The sequence below is a fragment of the Octopus bimaculoides genome, chromosome 2 (assembly GCF_046866305.1).
Source record: "Octopus bimaculoides isolate indiv1 chromosome 2, ASM4686630v1, whole genome shotgun sequence".
In the NCBI taxonomy this organism is placed as follows: Eukaryota; Metazoa; Mollusca; class Cephalopoda; order Octopoda; family Octopodidae; genus Octopus; species Octopus bimaculoides.
Window position 1 is genome coordinate 6,593,571 of NC_142929.1, and position 22,488 is coordinate 6,616,058.

A 22,488-nucleotide genomic window follows, 5' to 3' on the forward strand; every position below is an offset into this window, starting at 1 on the left:
TGTCATGAATGAAAAAAGTTTAAGAAGTGCTGATCTATTCAATACTGTGATACTGTAAATTCGAAAATTAATGTTAAAACAATGCTGATTATAATCCTTTTCTTTACTCTGAGTAAAGAAGATCATAAAAGATATGTCAATAATTAGTTAAATATATAACAATAGTTATACATAAATCAATCAATATTTTTTTATTAATAATAAGTCTTATCTTTTGCTTAGGACATGAACAACTTTTGTAATAAAAAATGTGTAATCACCTTATCTTGCTCTTATTTAATGTTGGTACTTTATTAGAAACATGAAAGGCAAAACAGATTCTAACATTCAAAATCAGTAAATAGAGACATTTACTCTAGCATATTTTTTCCCCCTAATAACACTCTGCCAAAATTAATATAGTTTGTATCTGAAGTTGTTCACATATAATAGCTGAAGCAAAATCCACTATTTAGCTTAACCCTTTAAGTCTCAGAGTAATTAAATTTCTACCACCTGACTGGCCCTCGTGCCAGTGGCACGTAAAAGCACCCACTACACTCTCGGAGTGATTGGCGTTAGGAAGAGCATCCAGCTGTAGAAACTCTGCCAGATCAGATTGGAGCCTGGTGTAGCCATCTGGTTCACCAGTCCTCAGTCAAATTGTCCAACCCATGCTAGCATGGAAAGTGGACGTTAAACGATGATGATGATGATTGAAAATAGGTTTAAAAAAAGAAAAAAATAATTATTAAAACTCCTTTACTTCAAATAGAAATGAAAATATTCAGTGTCCTATTTATAGGACAGTGGGACTTAATGGGTTAAAATATGATGTCTGCATCTTATTTCCTAAGCTGTTTACAAAGGATCATATTTTCCTGTACGTATTCTCAGCTATTTAAATGGTTGGCCACTGATTTGCAGGTTTTCTATCAACAAAATTTGTTGCAATGAATCTTGAAATATCCAGTTGAGCAGAAGATATACACATTACCATTTCTGGAATTTTATGTACATGTACACCTTGTTTTACTTTCACAAATGTCTTTAGAGAATGGATCGTTCTTGGTTTGCTTGTTTGCTTTGAACCACTTGTTGTTCACAACTCTAAATATTAAGAAATAGATGTTTAAATATTCAGAGGGGTGCAAAAGTTGGTATTCAGTTACAAAAAAAAAAAGGAAACACATACAATACTCATTTATTTTTATCAAAAAAATTAAAAGTTACAATAAAAGTACTATTATAGTCATGATAAATGTATTATTATATTATGAAAATATCAAAAATGAAGCTATCTTTTAATTTTATTTTTGATAATAATAAATGAGTATTGTATATGCTTCCTTTTTTCATAACTGTACACATACTTATATATTATTTACATTTGATGGATATTTGTTCTCATCTTGTTTGTTGTTAACACAATGTTTCGGCTGATATACCCTCCAGCATTCATCAGGTGTCTTGGGAAATTTCAAACCTGGGTTCTCGTTCCTAAGGTATTTTTTGTTGTTGTTGTTGTTATCATTATTATTATTATTATTATTATTATTATTATTATATGCCCACGGGCATATGGCATAGTGTTCAAGAGTGCAGGCTACTAACCCCAAGATTCCGAGTTTGATTCTAAGCAATGACATGAATAATAATAATAATAATAATAATATCAGAAAAATACCTTAGGAATGAGAACCCAGGTTTGAAATTTCCCCAAGACACATGATGAAAGCTGGAGAGTATATCAGCCGAAACGTTGTGTTAACAACAAACAAGATGAGGACGAATATCCGTCAAATGTAAATAATGTACATAATTTCTCATCTCTTAAATATAGAACTGTATACATACTTTTGCACCGTCCCTTTCAGTTCTAATGGCTCCCTTAAAACTCAGTGTGAATCATTATGATGATGATAACTTTTTTCTTTCCAATATTCAAATGGCTTCCAGTCCTCCAATGTCAACTTTTTCTCAACTATAGCTTTAATCTCCATGCTTTCCAAACCTGTTGACTGTTCACCTCTACATCAAGACATCGAGTTGTTTCTGAAAGAGGGGAAACACAAAACTCATCAAACTGAGCCCAAACAATGTGTGTGTGTGTGTGTACATATATAATTGTGTTTAACTGTCTCCTTGCCTTGACTTCATGTGATTGTTGTAAACGAATATCACCGACATGCATGTGGTGTCCTCCATTTCATCTTCCCTAACAATAGTTGGTCATGGGGAAATATTACCAGGCTCAGAATCAGATGAGAGTTGGTGATGAGAAGAAGAGCATCTGGCTGTAGAAAATCTGCTTCATAAACATTTTATCTCTGATCTACACAAGCATAGAAAAATGGACATTAAAACGATGATGACGTTGGTGGTGGTGATGATGATGTTGGTGGTGTTGATGATGATGATGACGATGGTGATGGTGATGATGATGATGGGCGTTTTACAACATAACTTGATTAAAGTGAAGTGTTAAGGGCAATAGATGGAGTGAAATACGGGCAATAAAAAACCAGTGAAATTCAAAGTCAAGCTAATGCTGGGTTTAATATATTTAAAATGTAGATTCTGAACATAACCAAACATAAGTTTATCACTTCATCTTTATAACAAATGAAAGGAAGATAATCTTCCCACTAACCTGCTCACCCATTTATTTTCACCCAAAACTGTTTTGGTATAAAATATCTTTATAATGAGGCGCAAGAAAAGAGCATAATTGCATTGACTTGGACAAAACTGAACTGCACTAGACCAGACTGGAATGCATTAGCAAAATATGTGATCACATAATATTCCAAACTGATTTTGTATGACTTGTGTATTATTTGATTCCATGTATTCATAATTTGAAGCAGAAAACAAGGGAGATATAATTAAATATTTATTCTATGTTCACTCGGCTTAGAATACATTCCAGTTTTGATGTGTTGTAAGAGAAATTTCACACATGGGCGATAAATATGTGAACTCTTGTTATCTATTTTATATCACAATTGGTGAAAAATAGTATCATTGTTAAGAGGCTTTCAAAGGGCCAATCACTGGTGCCTTGCATTTTGATGGCTTGAGTTACAAGGGGCTATGTGTAATTTAGTGCATACGAACTTGTTTTCTTATAGATACTGGTAGCGAAAAAAATGCATACATTCACACAAGCAAACCCAGACGATACATGTCATCCGCCTCGTCATCGTCATTTAATATATATCTGCCATACTGGGGTAGGCCAATATTCCTTCTGATTGGAAGACTATTCCATCACAGGGTGATCTATTCACTGCTGAGTGGACTGGACCCATGGGAAATGAAGTGTTTTCCTCAAGAATACAATACACTACCTAGTCTGGGAATCAAACCCACGATCTAGTGACTGTGAGTACAATATTGAAACCACCAGGTCATGCACCTTTATATAATTATATATATAGTCGTGGCCTATGCCAATGGCGCCTCATTGGTGGCATTGGCATAGGCCACATTGGCATAAGCCACCTGTGCTAGTGACATGTAAAAAGCATCATTCGAGCATGACTGATACCAGTGCTGCCTGACTGGCTTCTGTGCCAGTGACAAGTAAAAAGCACCCACTACACTCTTGGAGTGGTTGGCGTTAGGAAGGGCATCGACCTGTAGAAACTTTGCCAGATCAGATTGGAGCCTGGTGCAGCCTCCTGGCTCACCAGTCCCCAGTCAAACCGTCCAACCCATGCCAGCATGGAAAGTGAACATTAAACAACAACAATGATGATGATGATGACATATATGAATATATATATATATATATATATATATATGTGTGTATGTATGTATATGTATATATATTCATATACACATGTATTTATGATATATATATATGTTGATATGTGTGTGTGTGTGTGTGCTCTCTTCCACAAGCCCCTTCCTACACAGCTACTCCGCCTGTCTGACTACACCACCCCTAACTCTCATTTGCATTACTCCACCTACTAAAGAACAAAAAAAAAACAAAACTATACAATGCCAAAAAAGATCAAAGTAAGCCACAGTGTGATGACAGCTGGCCAGCCAAAACTTTGAACCATTGTCAAGCTTTTATTAGTCAAAATTAATAAAACACATACAGATACGTGTGTATATGTGTGCGTATGGGTGTGTATGAATATTTATCTGTCTATCTATCTATCTATCTAGCTATATATATATATATATATATATATATATATATATATATGATTATATATATATATATATATATATGATTATATATATATATATATATATATATGATTATATATATATATATATATATATATATGATTATATATATATATATATATATATATGATTATATATATATATATATATATATATATATGATTATATATATATATATATATATATATGATTATATATATATATATATATATATATGATTATATATATATATATATATATGATTATATATATATATATATATATGATTATATATATATATATATATATGATTATATATATATATATATATATGATTATATATATATATATATATATGATTATATATATATATATATATATGATTATACACATATATATTAAATTATATATAAATACACATATATATACATATATCAATTGCTAGTGACAGAAGCAGTATTAATAGCAAAAAGCAATCTTTATGACTTACTTAATACAAATGTTTTATTAAAACACTGAATACTGCATTATTTACTTTTAGAGGTCCTTTATATGGACTCACGGTGCATAAAAGCACTCATATTTATATTGTTGCTAGACAAGGATCATCTGGTGTAGGTACTGGAATTGCCAGACTTTGACTGTCAGCCACTGATGAAACTGAATGAATCGAAATACATGATCTGGTAGTTCTTGCACCTGTAACAGGTGATTCTCGCCTGCTTCCAATTTAACTAGGAGTGCTTTTATGCACCATTTGTCCACATGAGGGATCCTCTCAAGATAAATGATGTAGTATTCTATGTTCTAACAAAACAGTTATGTTAAGGTGGTCATAGGCCTGGGTGTATATGAGACAATCTCTATCATCCATTTTTTTTTACGAGGGCATAGCCACAACAAGACCGGTAGAATGCAGTCACCGTATTCCCTACATGGCATAAGAGGTGACTAAAAGGGGCAGGGGCAGAGGGACCGAGAATCTATTCCTCCTAGTAATTTCATATTCCTAAAAAGACAAGGGGTGGGAGAAGGTTAGCACCTAATCTCACCCAAATATTAGGGTCATGGTTTGAGTTCCAATACGTGTGTGTATGTAAATAAAGGAAGAAGTAGAAAATCAGGTGGGATTAAATGTGATGATTTATTCAATACATTAAAGAGTATTGAAATACATCATCATCATCATTTAACGTCTATTTTCCATGCTGGCATGGGTTGGATGGTTTAACTGGGGATTGACAAACCAGGAGGCTGCACCAATCTGATCTGGCAGTGTTTCAACAGCTAGATGTGTTTCCTAGCACCAACATCTCTGAAAGTGTAGTGGGCGCTTTTTATGTGCCATCGGCATGGGAGCTAGTGAGGCGGCACTGGCGTCGACCACGTTCAGATAGTGCTTTTTACTTGCTACCAGCACAGGAGCCAGTCGGGATGGGGAGACTGGCATCGACCATGTTCGGACAGTCCCACCTGACTGGCTTCCATGCTGGTGGCACATAAAAAGCACCATTCGAGCATGATCGATGCCTGTGCCACCTGACTGGCTTCCATGTCGGTGGCACATAAAAAGCACCATTTGAGCATGACCGATACCAGTTCCACCTGACTGGCTCCCATACCAGTGTCACATAAAAGCACCCACTACACTCAGAGCAGTTGGCGTTAGGAAGGGCATCCACTTGTAGAAACCTTGCCAGATCATATTGGAGCCTAGTGTGCAGCCTCCTGGCTTGCCAGTCCTCAGTCAAACTGTCCAACCCATGCCAGCATGGAAAACAAATGTTAAACGACGATGATGATGATGATTTCTTTATTGATTATTTTTACAAAGAGCTGGGTGTAATCTGAGAGAGATTTGGCTGGCAGACTTCATAAATTTGAGCGACCATTTAAAGGTTTCCTTGTGGGTTCTTTTCTAATTATTATTTTACTTGGACTTTCTTGTAATTACACACACTTGTATACAAAAATGCACATTTCATCCAACCCATGTCAGCATGGGAAATGGGCATAAAACGATGATTATGATAATGATACGCGTTGCCTACTGCTTTCTACTCCTTAATGGAACCATAGGGGTATCGTCGTGATGTACTGTGAGTCTTGCACATTCATAAACCTGGCAATGTCCATTTCTCTTCCGGCCTGATCATATCTAATTTCTTCTAGAGGAGAGAAAGACAGATGAAAACAAAGGAAGTGTGTGTGTGAGAGAGAGAGAAAGAGAGAGAAGAATTTCTCTTTGTCCAGTGGTAAGTAAGGGCAATTATTTATCAGCCCTGAAAGGATGAAGTACAAAGTTGACCATGGCAGAACTTGAACTCAAAACACAGGCACTCATGATTAGTGAAAAGTTATCTGTCCAATACTCTAATGACTCTGCCAATTGACTGCCTTATATGTGTGTGCTTTCATACATACATACACAGACACACACACACACACATACATATATATATATATATACATACCTATGTATGTATACACACACGCAACCACACACGTTTTTTGTGAAACTTATACTATTTATAGTAAATTTTTGTTGTGCTTTTTAGATGTAATTATATTTGCATATATTTTTATTGTAATGCAGATACATGTCTAAAGTTGAACTTTTTCCAAGTTTCTATGCAGCATAAAGCATTTGAGATTTACTGCTGATTTAAATTTTTTTTGACTTAGAAAGATATTGTCTTTAGGATGTATTTTATATATTTTCTTGTCATTATAATTTGATATGCAACACATGAAATAGAAACAATTCTAACAGAAATGTATATTTATTCAGCGAGAGATTTAGAGGAAGTCATGTTTCTTGTTTAGTGGATTTGTGTTCCAATGAAAATGGTGTCTGCTTGGACCAACATTTTTCAACGTATTTTTCCGGTGGCCCACTTTTTAATAACAGATTTTCTAATGTTTCACTTTTTAATAATAGATTTCCTAATGTCTCACTTTTTAATAACAAAAAATCTGGTGCCCATCAACATTGTTTTTATATAGAAAAACGATTTTTAATTCAGTTACCTGGTTGATGAATACCTCAACTCTTTTAGCGAGAACCCTGTGCCTGGTGCATACGGCATAGACCCTTGATTTGAGGAGACGATTTCGTTAACTTCAGCTGTCAATCGCCACATTTTGTAAGTTCAAGTCGGTTTCTCTTGGCTTCCAGCAAATTGTCAACTGCACTGAATCCACATTTGACCAAATAAGATGAAGGAAAATGAATCAATAATTCTCTTGGACAATAGATATTGAAACAGAGAAACAAACGCCTAACAGATGCAGATACCTCACACAGTACTCTGATTGGTCGTAGCTACATCGATTCCCATGGTTTAAATATAAATATTGATTGGCAATATATTTCTTTCCTATTTCAATGTCCAAAGATAGGCTTAGGGTCAACAAATGTGCGCTCAAGTCACTTTCAAAAAGTTTCACGGCCCATGCTCACACCTGCCCCACCCTAATTTCCCCACTCTCCACATTGGGAGACACGGGCCTGGACCAACATGTAAGCATGGAGCTGGCTTATGCTTTCCTTACCAGCTCTATGGAAATGGACTTTTCAGTTCGATTCCAGCATCTCTGATGGACTGTCTTTGAGATATGTTAATGGTCAAAGAAAAAGATGCTGGAAATTTAAGATGAAAGTTGATTGAACTGAAATAACATGTTTGATATGATGAGGAGAACCTGCAGGATGAAGATATCACCCTTCAGACAACCAATCATCATGATGGCTTTAAACACTGGTGCTATATAAAAACCACCCAGTACACTCTGTAAAGAGGTTGGCATTAGGAAGGGCATCCATAGAAACTTTTCCAAAACTGCCAGTGGAATCTGGTGAGGCTTCTGGCCTTACCAGCTCCGGCAAACCATTAAGCCAGTCCCAGCGTGGAAAACGGAAATAAGTTATTTCTTATTAAACATAAATCAAGATCGCAATCAAAATGGAAATTGTAGTTGTCGCTGATGCCAGTGCTGCCTGACTGGCTCCCCATGCTGGTGGCATGTGATAAGAACCATTCAAGCTTGGGTCGATGCCAATGTCACCTGACTGGCTGCCTGTGCCAATGGCACATACAAAAGCACCATCCAAACGTGGTCGATGCCAGTCTCTGCTCGACTGGCTCCTGTGCCGGTGGCATGTAAAAAGCACCATCCGAACGTGGTCGATGTTAGTGCCGCTTGACTGGTACAAGTCTTATTTCATGAAGACAATTCGTGTATAGTTCTGCAAATTATATTGATCCTAGAGCGTCTATGCTGACGAGAACACGGATGTTGTTACGTAAGTAAAATGTTAATGTTCGAAACTGCAGTCCATGGATAATTCTTTATTCTGTATATTTCTCATTTTGTCCTGTTCGGGTGTTTTTGTGAAATTTTTCTGGAGAACATTATTTTTCTTTGTGGTTGGGTTGTTGATGACCTCTTTCTAGCATATTGGATGTCCACCTAGTGGTCATCCCTTATACACGTGTAATACAATATATAAATAGACAGACAGACAGGTAGATAGATAGATAGATAGATAGGCAGGCAGGCAGGCAGGCAGGCAGGCAGGCAGGCAGACAGACAGACAAATAGATAGATAGATACACAGAGAAATAGACATAGACATATAGATATACTGTACAAGGTGTTTGGGCTCAATCAACATGCATGTATGTACACACATAGATATACAAGGTGTTCAGGTTAAATTTATCTGTTCGCATAAAAGGGAAAAAACACAATATCCCAGCCAAAACTAAAAGTATTTTTAAAATATCAAGAAATATCAATTAGATAATGGCTGGGAGATAACAGTTTACTGAAAGTATATAATATGGATAATGAAACGAATGGCTTACACCTGGTAGCTTACTGGTAAAGTACTCACGCCATGCAGCTTACCCGAGGGCCTTTATGCATCCATATTTGTTACCGGTTATTTTTAATACTTTTCTCGCAAGATTACATGTTCGTTTCTCTTCTTGCCATCTGGGATTTTATTTTTGATTTTCTATGTAAATGAAGATATTTCCTCCGTCTGGCTGCTTCTCTCTATAAAACAGAAAGTTACATTGCGGAACAATCATTTTAAACGAGTTGTATTTATTTATCACCCGATGCTCTTGAACCAGTTGCTGAGTGTCCCACCCAAACGGAATCGATGCTAGATGTGTTGAAACAATTGTCATGATTAATAATAAATTCTTGTATATTCCATCTTCCGTCTTTCATTTGCCATATCTTTACTCTTTACACTTTTACTTATTTCAGTCATTTTTGACTGTGGCCATGCTGGAGCACCGCCTTTAGTCGAGCAAATCGACCCCAGGACTTATTCTTTGGAAGTCTAGTACTTATTCTATCAGTCTCTTTTGCCGAACCGCTAAGTTACGAGGGCGTAAACACACCAGCATCAGTTGTCAAGCGATGTTGGGAGGACAAACACAGACACAAACACACACACACAAATATATACACACACACGCACATACATATATACATACATATATACGACGGGTTTCTTTCAGTTTCCGTCTACCAAATCCACTCACAAGGCTTTGGTCAGCCCGAGGCTATAGTAGAAGACACTTGCCCAAGGTGCCATGCAGTGGGACTGAACCCGGAGCTATGTGGTTCATAAGCAATCTACATACCACACAGCCACTCCTATGTCTATATATATATATATATATATATATATATATATATATATATATATATATATATATATATATATATATATAAAAAATTAAAACTTACTTGCAAAGGGACATGCGGCATTCGATAATATAATAATACAAATGATATGTTAGCATATGCATATATACATACATATATGTACATACCTACATCTACATGTATATATACATGCATATCCGGGTACAGGACGTCAAAAAAACGTGGACAAAATAAGAAATGGGAACATAAACAAAGCACAAAAAACGAATTTTTTTTACGTACAACAGAATGAACACATAGGAAAACAGACAAGCCACGTATGGAACTTTTCCTTCATCAACTGCCTCTATTCTAAACTAGGCATTTCGAAGATGAGACATCTTCCTTCAAACAGACAGTCAGGAGTGACACCTGCTGGGTTTGGCTGCTCTACATTGATAAGAGGCAAATACCCTGAAACTAGTCTGTAGATGCTAAACCAGCAAGGGGAAGTGGGTGACCTTCCTTGTTCGAAGGTTATAATGGACACAGGTTCGTGTGTCACATAGCTAGCTAGAGGCGATGGCCTCTTGGAGCTAATCAACGGCAGCATTCGTCCTATTTTTCTGGACAGCCATGTTGGCTTGGCGATAACTATTAATATGTATACTCTTACTCTCTTTTACTTGTTTCAGTCATTTGACTGTGGCCATGCTGGAGCACCACCTTTAGTCGAGCAAATCGACCCCAGGACTTATTCTTTGGATGCCTAGTACTTATTCTATCAGTCTCTTGTGCCGAACTGGTAAGTTACGGAGATGTAAACACACCAGCATCGGTTGTCAAGTGATGTTGGGGGGACAAACACAGACACACAAGCATATACACACACATACATACATATATATATATACATATATACGACTGGCTTCTTTCAGTTTCCGTCTACCAAATCCACTCGCAAGGCTTTGGTCGGCCCGAGGCTATAGTAGAAGACACTTGCCCAAGGTGCCATGCAGTTGGAAAGAAACCGGAACCATGTGGTTGGTAAGCAAGCTACTTACCACACAGCCACTCCTGCGCCTATATATATATCTGCACCTGTATATATATATCTACACAGCAAATTCTATCTGACCCATGCAAGCATGGAAAACTGGATGTTAAATCAATGATGATATATGCATCTGTGTATGTAAGTAAACACACACACGCACACACAAGTATATTTTGATACCTCAAGAAATTAATAATCTTAACAAATTTTATGTCCTTTAGATGGTTGAAATGGCACTTTCATGATGTAACTGGTGTATGAAATGATATATATAAGTATACATTGTAGTATACATATGTATATATGTATGTATGTGTGTGTTCAGGTATTTAACTTCTGCTTTAATATTCACAAAATTCTTTGAAATATGTGACAAGGCTGTTTAGAAGCTAAATAGAATATCCAATTTAGTTGTTCATAATGAAGAATTTTTTGCATAAAATGAAAATAAGTGGCAAAAAAAAAAAAATAGCAATCTAAAATTAGACTGAAGGATCATAAAAATCATTGCTATTTTAGATAACGTTTACTTAATGAAATGTATCTTTTGTAGTTTTAAAGCTCAATTTATTTCTACTGTAAAATTAATGATGTTCAAACTCATATTTCTTCTTCTTTATATCCCTTCAATCAATCTATGTATTCTTTTGGCTGTGCTTCTTGGAATATTTCAAAGATCACCATTATTTCTATTACTGCCATTACCGACACCTTCTTGACTATCAGCCTCATCAACCGTCAACACTTTCCCCATGGATGTGAGTTATGACATTAAGAACAGGATTACAGGCTGCAGCAGCGAGTATAATGGAAGGAGAGACGCAAACAGTTCCAGCAGCGGCAGCGGCAGGATTCCTAGTAGAAATAGTATCAGCAACAGCAGGATTGTGCGGTAGCAGCTTCAGGAACATTAGTCACATGGATGCAATACACAGAAGTGATCAATAGTGTTCTATAAGTTCTAGTTCTGATGATTCTGGATAGCTTAACTTCTGAACTCAGATAATAGGGCTTCAACTATAGCCATGAGCCAATCAAAGCCTTGTGAGTAGATTTGGTAGATGGAAACTGAAAGAAGCCCTTCATATATTTATATATGCGTGTTGAATCAAGTAAAACCAAAATCGTAGGTATGGCCAGTTCCCCCTGACTGGCTCCCGTGCTGATGGCACGTAAAAAGCACCATCCAAATGTGGTCAACTGAACCTAGAACCACGTGGTTGGGAAGCAAGCTACTTACCGCACAGCCACTCCTATGCCTCTCAGTGTTGTTTGTGTTGCCGTCACATGTGGTATGTGTATCTCTCGCTCTGTGTGATTACTGTTTTAACTGTTTCCATTGCGTTAGATCATGAATAGGAGAGGCTGTGTGAATCACCCAGACAACTGTTGTTATGTATGTAGAACGTTTGCTCCGTGTGAACAGCGGAAGAACATTACCACCAAATTAAAAACTACCTATAAATATTATTTCGAGTGTAAAGTTGGGGACCAAGACAAGAGGTGGGCACTTCATATATGCTACACCATGTGTGATTCAGGGCTTACACAGTGGCTGAATGGAAAACAGAAGGGAATACCTTTTGCTGTAGCAATGGTATGGCGTGAGCCAGCCGATCATGTCTCTGATTGTTACTTTTTGCATGACTAATATTAGTGGTTTCTCAAAGAAAACCAAAGCAAAAATTGTGCATGCAGATTGTAAGTCGGCTTTAAAACCAGTCCTACATGACTTCGAGAACCCTGTCCCAGTTCCCCTCTCACATGATTCACTGGAAGACCTTGACACGTCTCATGATGAACCCCCTGACTCTCCTATCAATGAAGAGTACGTAGTTGATTCTAAGAAAAATGAGCCAGGCTGGTTTAATCAAGAAGATTTAAATGATTTAGCAAGAGACCTAGCATTGTCAAAGGAGAGGACAGAAGTTTTGAGATCCAAACTACAACAATGGAATCTCAAACAGCAAGGAAGGGAAATTTCCATTTTCCGTTCCCACCATGAAGGCTCATCTGTCTTTTTCAAGCATGAAAAGAATGCTTGTTTCTGTATTGATGCTAATGCGCTCATGCAAAAACTAGGACACGAGCATGTGGTTAACGAATGGAGAATGTTTATAGCCTTGTCAAAGCTGTGTTGTCACATTATGGTAGCGAAAAACCTTCCATTCCTGTGGATCATGTTGTCGGTATGGAAGAAACTCATGAATCATTGGAACTCTTTCTGAACGGAGTTAATTACTCAGTTCACATGAGGAATATTTATGATGATTTAAAGGTGATTTCTCTCCTCCTAAGACTGCAGCTGGGATATACCAAAAATATATGCTTCGTGTATGTTTGGAACAGCCACAACGACAGCAATCATTACACCGTAAAAGACTGGCCTAAAAGAGATGAGCACGTAGTTGATCAATACAATGTGTGGCATATTCCACTGGTAGACCTGTAAAAGATCTTCCTTCCACCCCTTCGCATCAAAGTCGGTCTCATGAAAAACTTCGTAAAAGCAATGGTTGTCGCTTCCAGTACCTAAATGTGAAATTTGGTGCAGAGAAAAGTGACATAAAACTGAAAGCAGGCATTTTCATTGGACCCAAGATCAGAGAATAGATATCTGATAGCAAATTCAGAGGTAAACTGAATCCAGTTGAGCTGACGGAATGGGATTTATTCGTGTGAGTTGTACAGAACTTTCTTGGAAATCATAGAGCTGAAAACTATGCTGATTCAATAAACAACATGCTAACAGCATATCAAAGAATGGGATGTCGAATGTCCTTTAAAATGCACTTCTTGCATTCTCATTTCGATTTTTTGATAACAATCTTGGTGTCGTTAGTAATGAGTATGGTGGGAGGTTCCACCAGGACATATCTGAGATGGAAACGAAGTATCAGGGCCAGTTCGATCCACACATGATGGGTGACTACTGCTGGTTCCCACAACAGGAGACAAACACAACACATAAGTGCAAGAACAAGTGTCTCAAACATTTCTGAGCTGAGCATATAAAAAATAAAGTGAATATTCCCTTAACATAAATATACTATCTACCATTATATTATAATACTATTTGCCTTGAACATAAATTTACTATATACAATACTAATATACTATTATAATAATTATGTAACTTGAACTTAACTATTCCTGATTCTAATATACTATTAACATAAAATAATATGCATAACTCAAAATCCTGACGTGCTAGAGCGATTCTGAGTTCAGATTCGGAAACAGCGTATTCGATTTAGCACCATTTGTCTGGGTAGCAGACAATAAATCGTTTTTTTGTTGCCCAGTTTAATTGACTACCTCTCACAACAAATCTTATATCTAACAGTTTATTTATAGTTATTAGCAGCTCAGGCAATTCAGTCTGTATGTTAAGAATCTCATAACCTTTAACCTTTGTCAATAATGTTATAGGATTTACATTTAAGGTTCTTTTTAAACATATATATAGGCTGTAGGTAACAATCTAATATTCTCTGTAACAATCTTTATCAGTGTTATTTATGAGCTGCGTTCATGTACTTGGCATCATATTTGTCTGCATCTACCCAGACAAACATTATTCTAAATCAATATTCATTAGAAATTATTTGCGAACCAATATTAAAAACACAGATTATAATCAGATTATCATATTAAAAGAAACTCAATTCATAATCTTCTTGCTGGAGTCCTATATTATACAAGTAACACTGCAACTGGAATGATTTATCACCTCCATAAGTCGTGTTTACTGGAAATTAGATTTTTCTTACTGTACAGTTTCAGTTATTGTTTTGTGTAAAGAAGTTGTTATTTGTTGAAAGTTGTTTAAAAATATTCATTTAATTTTTCTGTAAGTTTTTAAAATCTAAATATGATATAAAATCAGTGTTTCTTATCACATATCAAGTTCAATGATTATCACAAACGAAATTCTGCTGGCTACAAGCAGAGACCACTTGCCATCAAAGTAGAACTTTTAGCATTAGAAAGATATCCGAATGTAAAATCGATTTCTCCAAAAACATTTAAATGTCCAGATTTGTAAGAAAATGTTATTGGAATCATGATAGCTTAGAAAAAGGATATGTAAACAGTATAGAAGAAAATATCAAAAATATTTGACGTTTCTAATTTATAGCATTTTGAAAATGTAATCAAGAAAATTAAAAGGTCATAACTAGTTTGTGTTATAAATTAATTAAACTTAATGAGACACAAGTCTTTTATTCAAATTCCAATATGACTGTAGAGTTTTTGTAGCCTACCACTCCATTCCACCTCGTTATAGTCAGTTCATTAGTTACTGGTACAAAATACCCAATAAAAGAATATACGGAAATTAGTAAGACTGCAAAGGATTCAGTTCAATCCACTTCAAAACTAATGTGTTCATGTGTGTACATGTATGCAATGAAATTCTCAATAATCATTTATAAAGAAAATAATTTGCTTGAGGTCACAAGTTGGTTGACAGTGAAGGAAGTCTTCATATGAATCAGATGCATTGGAGTAGTCAAATCTAGTATTAAGCACAAAATAAATGCCTTCAAATACTTGGAAAGCTCACAAGAAGTGGTTGATTGCTTACAAGGTGATATAATTAGCAGTGGAAGTGGATGTGCCAAAAGTGTAACAGCCAAAGTAAGAATGAAGTGGAACAAATGTATGGAAGGTATTTCTGCCTGAAGGACAAACTGTATGATGCCTGTGTATGGAATGCAATGCTATGCAATGGTGAGACTTGAAAGATTTGTGGCATCTGAAAAGAAATGAAGTGAACATGCTCTGCTGGAGGTGTTATAATGGTAGTGTGTCTCAACAAGGGAGCATGAAAGAGCTGAGAGAAAGGGTGAATTTAGGGAGAATTGGAGAGAAGACTGTACTGTTAGGGTATGTGATGAATACAGAAGGTGTTGCAAAATTAAGAGGTGAGTACTTGAAAAGTATGGAGCCTGTGGAAGCGGGAGACCAAGGAAAATATGAGATGAAGAGGTGAACACTGACTTCAAGAAATTGATCTTCATGTAAGAGATGACAAAAGAAAAATGAATACATGATTATTAGTGACATCACTCCTTGGGGGAAACCTGTAGTAGTCTGTGGTCTGTAGCTAAAATAGTTGAATGATCTCTCTCTCTCTCTCTCCCTCTCCCCCCTCCCTCTCCCCCTCTCCCTCCCCCTCTCTCTCTATCTATCTCTGGTTTGTGTCATAATAAACAGCATCCAATACCTGAATGTGAAATCATTGGCATTAGTAAGGACCCCTGATTTGTCTAAGAAAGCAGTAACTCCATATATGAACTGAGTTGGAATGCAATGACCTATCCAACCCAAAGCATCATGGAAAATAGATTTCAAAGGATGATGATGATGACGACGACGACGACCATGAGGATAATATAGATAACATCTGAAGAGCTGTATTATTGAACAATAATTTGTTATTAGAGGCATTATGTAACATCTAAGGCTTGTAACTTATTACAATTACATTGAAAAGTATTAACCTTCAAAGACGCATTGCTGTGGTCTTACAAAACCCTAAGCTATGAGAATTCATCTCGAAAATTATTAAAAATCTGCCTTCAAAGAGAAAACCAACTTATTTGTATTGAGTTTCTCATTTGAGAATTTCATTTCTGGAATTTTTTTCTTTTGCTCAGGCCTTTCACTGATATATATTTTCTTAACCAAAATGAAATTCCTTAAGAATTTTTTTTTCTCTCTATATTCCTTATTATTAATCTCAAACTATGTAACATCTGCTTTAATCTTTTTTCTGCCTTTGTACTATTTCATTTTTCTTTGTGTAAATGATATCAAAGCATGTTTTGTGATTTTTATAACAACTGATCTTCTCACAAAAGGAAATAAGTCAGATATTGCATACAAACTAAACTGGTTTTTATAACTTACTTTTGTCACCATCTTAGAAGTCGTTGTTGTATGCTTCCAGTAAACTTTATTTCATCAGAGATATGGCATGACAACAGCAAATTCAACATGTGATGTTAGGCTATGTGATATATATGACATTATAGTTTCTTGCATACTGAAAGCTTAAAGAAAATATAACATAATTTACCTCTAAGAACTTACCTCATATTCTTTTGAACAAGGTATCTATTATTGATACACCATCTAAATTAATATCAAACAAGATTTATTTGGTCAAAACTAGTCTGTAATTTAACTCTCCAGCCATATATTTATTGCGTGTGTTCCTCAGTGTGAAAGTAACACACTTTCATTTGTCATTTCGAAGTTTCATTTGTCATTTCAGACGATAGTTGCCGTGATTAATTTGGAATATGGAGTTGAGTGTTTAGACAACTTAATTGGTTACCAAACTACACTAAATAAACTGCTGGTAATTTTAATTTGATGCTTCTAATAATTCCTGACAAAATTATGGAATCCTCACAGTTGGAGTATTTTTAACCAGATTTTGTTACTTTATGGCAAATAAAGTAAAAGATGGAAGTTTGGCAGTATGGGCTTGTCCTCTACCATAGCTTTGAGCTGACCAAAGCCCTTGTGATAGATTTGGTAGACAGAAACTAAAAGAGCTCATTGCATGTGTGTGTGTGTGTGTGTGTGTGTCCTCCACCACTGCTTGACAACTGGTCTTAGTATGTTTACATCCCATAACTTAGCAGTTCAGCAAAAATGACTGATAGAATAAGTACCAGGGTCAATCCATTCAAGAAAATATTCTTCATGGTGGTGCCCCAGCATGGCCACAGCCCAGTGACTGAAGCAAGTATAACAAATAAAAGAACAAGAGCACCCAGAGAGTGCAAACTCCTGCCAAGGCAACACCAACATCCTCTCAACGATTAGCCGGAGATGATTTTTAAAATGAGAATATCTGAAATAAACTCAACCGCCCTCACAAATGAGAATACTAAAAATGAACCCGACTGCTCTCAAGAATTAAGTAAAAAAACAGGAAAAATAATTCAGAATCCTTGTCTGGCACTGGATTGATCCCAACATTTAATCAGTTTGTGCCAGTCATGAGGCCAAACATCCCTGAAAGTTCCATCTCAATCCATCCAGCGGTTCTTGAGGACAAGGAATCACTTTTGTTTAATGACTAATCATTTTGTCCCTATAAAACATATCTCACACAAACTAATTATTTTAATTAGTGGCTTTTTTTTTTTTTTTTGCCTTGATTGAGGAGAGGTGGAAAAATTATAAATCACTCGATATTGAAGGAAAAATTATGGAATCACCTTGTAATTTGCATCTCTATAACAAATATCACAACTTTAGAAATGCAAATTAGCTTGCCATTAAAATAGATTGCTTGCAAACCTTAACGAGTTAGTGGACTTGACTAATTGAAAGGAAATATGGTCTCAATAAGAGAGTTGTCAAGTGAAACAATGGAAAGTATTCTAAACTCCTTCAAGAAAGAAACCAAACATGGAATGAGGCAAAAAATGTTCATCATTGTTAATCAACTGTGTTTCAAATATTGTGCAAGTATAAACAAAATGGGAAGATTATAAAAGAATCAAAAGTAAGAAGACATTAAATCATCAAGACTAAGAGTTCAAGGCAATATGCCTTGAATATAGAAATTGTACAAGAAAACAAATTGGTGCTGTAAATCCATAATGTTTGCCAGGGGCTGTAATCCAGTCTCATTTAACTGTGAACCATGCTACATTTCATGCATTACGTTTATTCAATAAAGCTTGACATCCTTTTAAAGCTGCAGGAATTTTATAATTTTGACAATTTGTTACTCTTTTTAGCTTCTAATTTTTTCTTTAACTAGTTTCAGCCATAAAACTGTGGCCATGCTGGAGTAATGTAGAGAAGAAATTTTAGCCAAATGAATCAATCCCAGTACTTTTTGTTTTGCTTTTTTTTTTTTGTAAGTCTTGTACTTATTCCATTGGTCTTTTCTGTTGAACTGCTAAGTTACAGGGATGTAAACGCACCAACATTGGTTATCAAGAGTATGGAGTATATAGATGATGTTGAAATATTCTCAGACATGTAGAAGAGAAATGTTGAGGCAAATATGTATACATACTGTTATTGTAAAGAGTTGGCTAAATAAAAAATGATACACCCTGGTGTCATGCAAATGGCACCCATGCTAGTGGCACATAAAAGCACCCATTACACTCTCAGAATGGTTGGCATTAGGAAGGGCATCCAGCCAGAGAAAACCATGCCAAATCAACCTGGAGTCTGGTGCAGCCTTCCAGCGTGTCAGCCCTGTCAAACTGGCCAACCTATGTCAGCATGGACAACAGACGTTAAATGATGATGATGTGTATATGCAAGTTTTTGTTGGCAATAATGCTCATAGAACTATTTGGATTGAGACTTCAAAAAAGTTGTTGAGTTGGGACAAGATGCCCAACTGCAAAACAGATAGTTTTCTCTGGCTGGATGCCCTTCCTAATGCCAATGACTCTGAGAGTAATAATGAGTGCTTTTACATGCCACTGGCACCGGTGCCATTTGCATGACACCAGGGTGTATCATTTTTAATTTAGCCAACTCTCTACAATAACAGTATGTGTACATATTTTCCTCAACATTTCTCTTCTATATTTCTGAGAACAGAAAACAGTTTACAAGTGATGCAGTTTATAAAAGTCTCCTTAGTTCGTCTGATGTGTCTCTTGCAGAAGTTTTCTTTTCAAGTGATTGATTTACAATCAGTGGGGTGGGTGATATCTTCCTTTTTGATATGGACCGCATGTTTTGTTCTAATGCAGAAAGTTTGCTTGCCTTCAGACTTTTGAGATGTTGAGAGATACATCTAGTATTTACCATCTGCTTATCTGACTGAAGGGCGTTGGCCCTGAAGCATAATTCATTCAAAGAACAGACAACATTGAATTCTGGGACTTAACTAACCAATCAGCTACTTATTCTTAGTTTAACCCTTTGGTATCCCTAATTACCATGTCAAATTTAGTATTTATTTATTCACATTGTTTTGAATTAATCCAGCATTATACTGTAGCTTTGAGATTTCAATGAGGTGATTGCATATTTTTAGAATGACATTGTAGCATAGGTGTAAGAGGCCAGATTTTGACAGTTTGAACATAAAACAAGCAAAATATTTGGGCCAGATATGGTCGGTTTAAATTCTAAAGGGTTACAGAAATGACAGTTTAGACACCTCTGTTCAATGGTTTAGAGTTTAATAATTCAAACTCCCATAGAAATAAAGAAAATGAAATTTGTTTTTTTTTTAGCTGTTGCTCATTCATTTCCTCTTTTTATTTTTCTTGTTTGAGAAAAACATACTCTGGAAATCTTGTTTCATAATTTAATGATTCATAAATCTCTTTACAAGTGTAATATGTTATTTCCTTCCCATCATTACTATTTTAACATTATAAACAGACTTTTGTTGATTTCTTTTAGACTGCGGTCTTCTGTAGCATGGCACATTGTCTTAAACATTGCAGAAAAATTCCTGGAATATTGTTGCAATGTTGAGTAAATCAATGTCACAATGTCATGTTTCTCTGAAAGGCTTCCTAATGGTATTTTGAAAAGTGCATTACACTCGTAAGTTAAATGGACTTTCCATATCAAAGCTGATTATTTGTGGTCTTAAATCATTTTAGGTCTAAAAACAAGTGCTACCAAAGTTCCTGAAGATTGATGTGTGTTGTGCAAAAACTGGCAATTGGAAGGAAGTTCGAATGATGGATATTTACAAGAGCTTTTCAAGGAACTTAAGCGAAATTTATATTTTGGGTAGTTCCAGAAATCTTTTTTTAATGCCACATGCACATATATATATATATATATATATATATATATATATATATGTATATATACACACACACACACACACATTTATATATATATATATATAATCATCACCATCATCATAATCATACATACAAACATATATATAATGCATGTGTATATATTTATATATATATTGCATGTATTTATATATTTATGTATGCGTATACATGTGTGTGTGTTAGTATTTTCTAGTGTAACTTTTGTCTGGGTTGTATTTCTAACATTGTTCTTCCACAAATAACTTGTTTTTAATCCCATAGTTTTAGCTTAAAACTTGAGAAACTAGAAATACATTTATTTCATTTCTAGGTTTTTCTGACTGTTATACCTTTTTTTTTAATCTAAATTTTTTTTTTATTTTTGCACTTCTGTTTCGTTCTTCTGATATAATAAATGTATTTTCCAGTTTCTTTCTATTTGAAAATTCTGAAAAGACTTAATATTGATATGAAAGCTATTTCGAAAACAGAGTTACTGTTTATGTTGATTCATACATTAAACAACTATTAATGATTGTCTAAAGCATAAGTTCTCAAAGTGGGCACTAAAGCCCCCTCCCCATTGGCGTTGAGATGATTCAGGTGAACACTGGTGCCTAAGGGGGAAGTAAGGGGTTAAAGAAAAAGGAGATGTTGGAAGGAGGGCAGTGAATTGGGGAACAGTGAATTTATTATAACATTATTATAGTATTGTATACAAATTATATAATAGTATATTAAATATCAAATGACTCATAGTATATACACATTAGGAAATCATCATCATCATCATCATTGTTTGATGCACGTTGTCCATGCTGGCATGGGTTGGACGGTTTGACTGGGGTCTGGGAAGCCAGGAGGCTGCACCAGGCTTCAGTCTGAGCTGGATGCCCTTCCTAACACTGGGGAGCTGATGGTATTATGTGGCCATGAAGGGGTCAGTGAGGAGATTATTATATTTTTTAAAAGCACCAACTTCTCATTTTGGGGTTCAAAGTGTTGAATAAATGTTTTGTTTGTGCATTTATTGAAGACAATTTTATCGGATAAGATAAAACTGTTTTATACGATTGGATATTGAACTTATTATTTAGAACCTTCCTGACTACAACAATGATATGTATTTTATCACTTCATATCATTTCATATTTTTTTTTTTTACAACTTTCAACCAATTATAAAAGACATGTAGTTTTTCTTAATGTTACTATTCTCTATTAATAAGCATATGTGGCTTCCAAACCACATGGTTCCAGGTTCAGGCCCACTGCATGGCACCTTGGGTAAGTGTCTTTTATTACTGCCTCTGCTGACTAAAGCCTTGTGAGTGGATTTAGTAGATGGAAAATGTAAGAAGCTAGTCACATATATATGTGTGTGTCTTTGTGTCTCTGTTTGTTCCCTACCACTGCTTGGCAACCATTGCTGGTTTGTTTATGTCCCCATAATTTACCAGTTTGGGAAATGGAGACCGATAGAATAAGTTCTTGGCTTTAAAAAAATAAGTACTGGGATTTATTCTTTCGACTAAAAATTATTCTCCATGGTGCCCCAGCATGGCTACGGCCTAGTGATTGAAACAAGTAAAAGATAAAAGGTACAGCCTTGTGATTGCATGTGTCTTGTTGACTCAAGAACTGACTCCGATACAAGAACTTTATTCCTCTCCACAATTTAAACAGAGGGGATGGTCTTGGGCAGGTTGGCATGAAAGAATTAAATTATTCTCTGAACTATGTTTTTCTTTTATATATTTTAACAGCAAACATTGAAATTGTACAAAGACAGGAAATAATCCTTTCT

General features: G+C 35.5%; 1 long non-coding RNA gene across 2 annotated transcripts in view; it reads right to left on the reverse strand.

Annotated features, from left to right (window-relative positions):
* Positions 1-656: 656 nt before the first annotated feature.
* LOC128250439 (uncharacterized) overlaps positions 657-22,488 on the reverse strand; it is a 160,810-nt gene continuing 138,978 nt past the window's right edge. The window contains exons 2-3 of one of the 2 annotated variants that reach the window (XR_016238105.1): positions 1,837-2,034; positions 657-1,089 (exon numbers count right to left, since the gene is read on the reverse strand). This is a non-coding gene — a long non-coding RNA (uncharacterized LOC128250439). Of the gene's footprint in view, positions 1,090-1,836; positions 2,035-2,134; positions 2,315-9,081; positions 9,232-22,488 lie in introns of those variants that run through there. The other variant, XR_008266454.2, reaches the window with a different exon arrangement.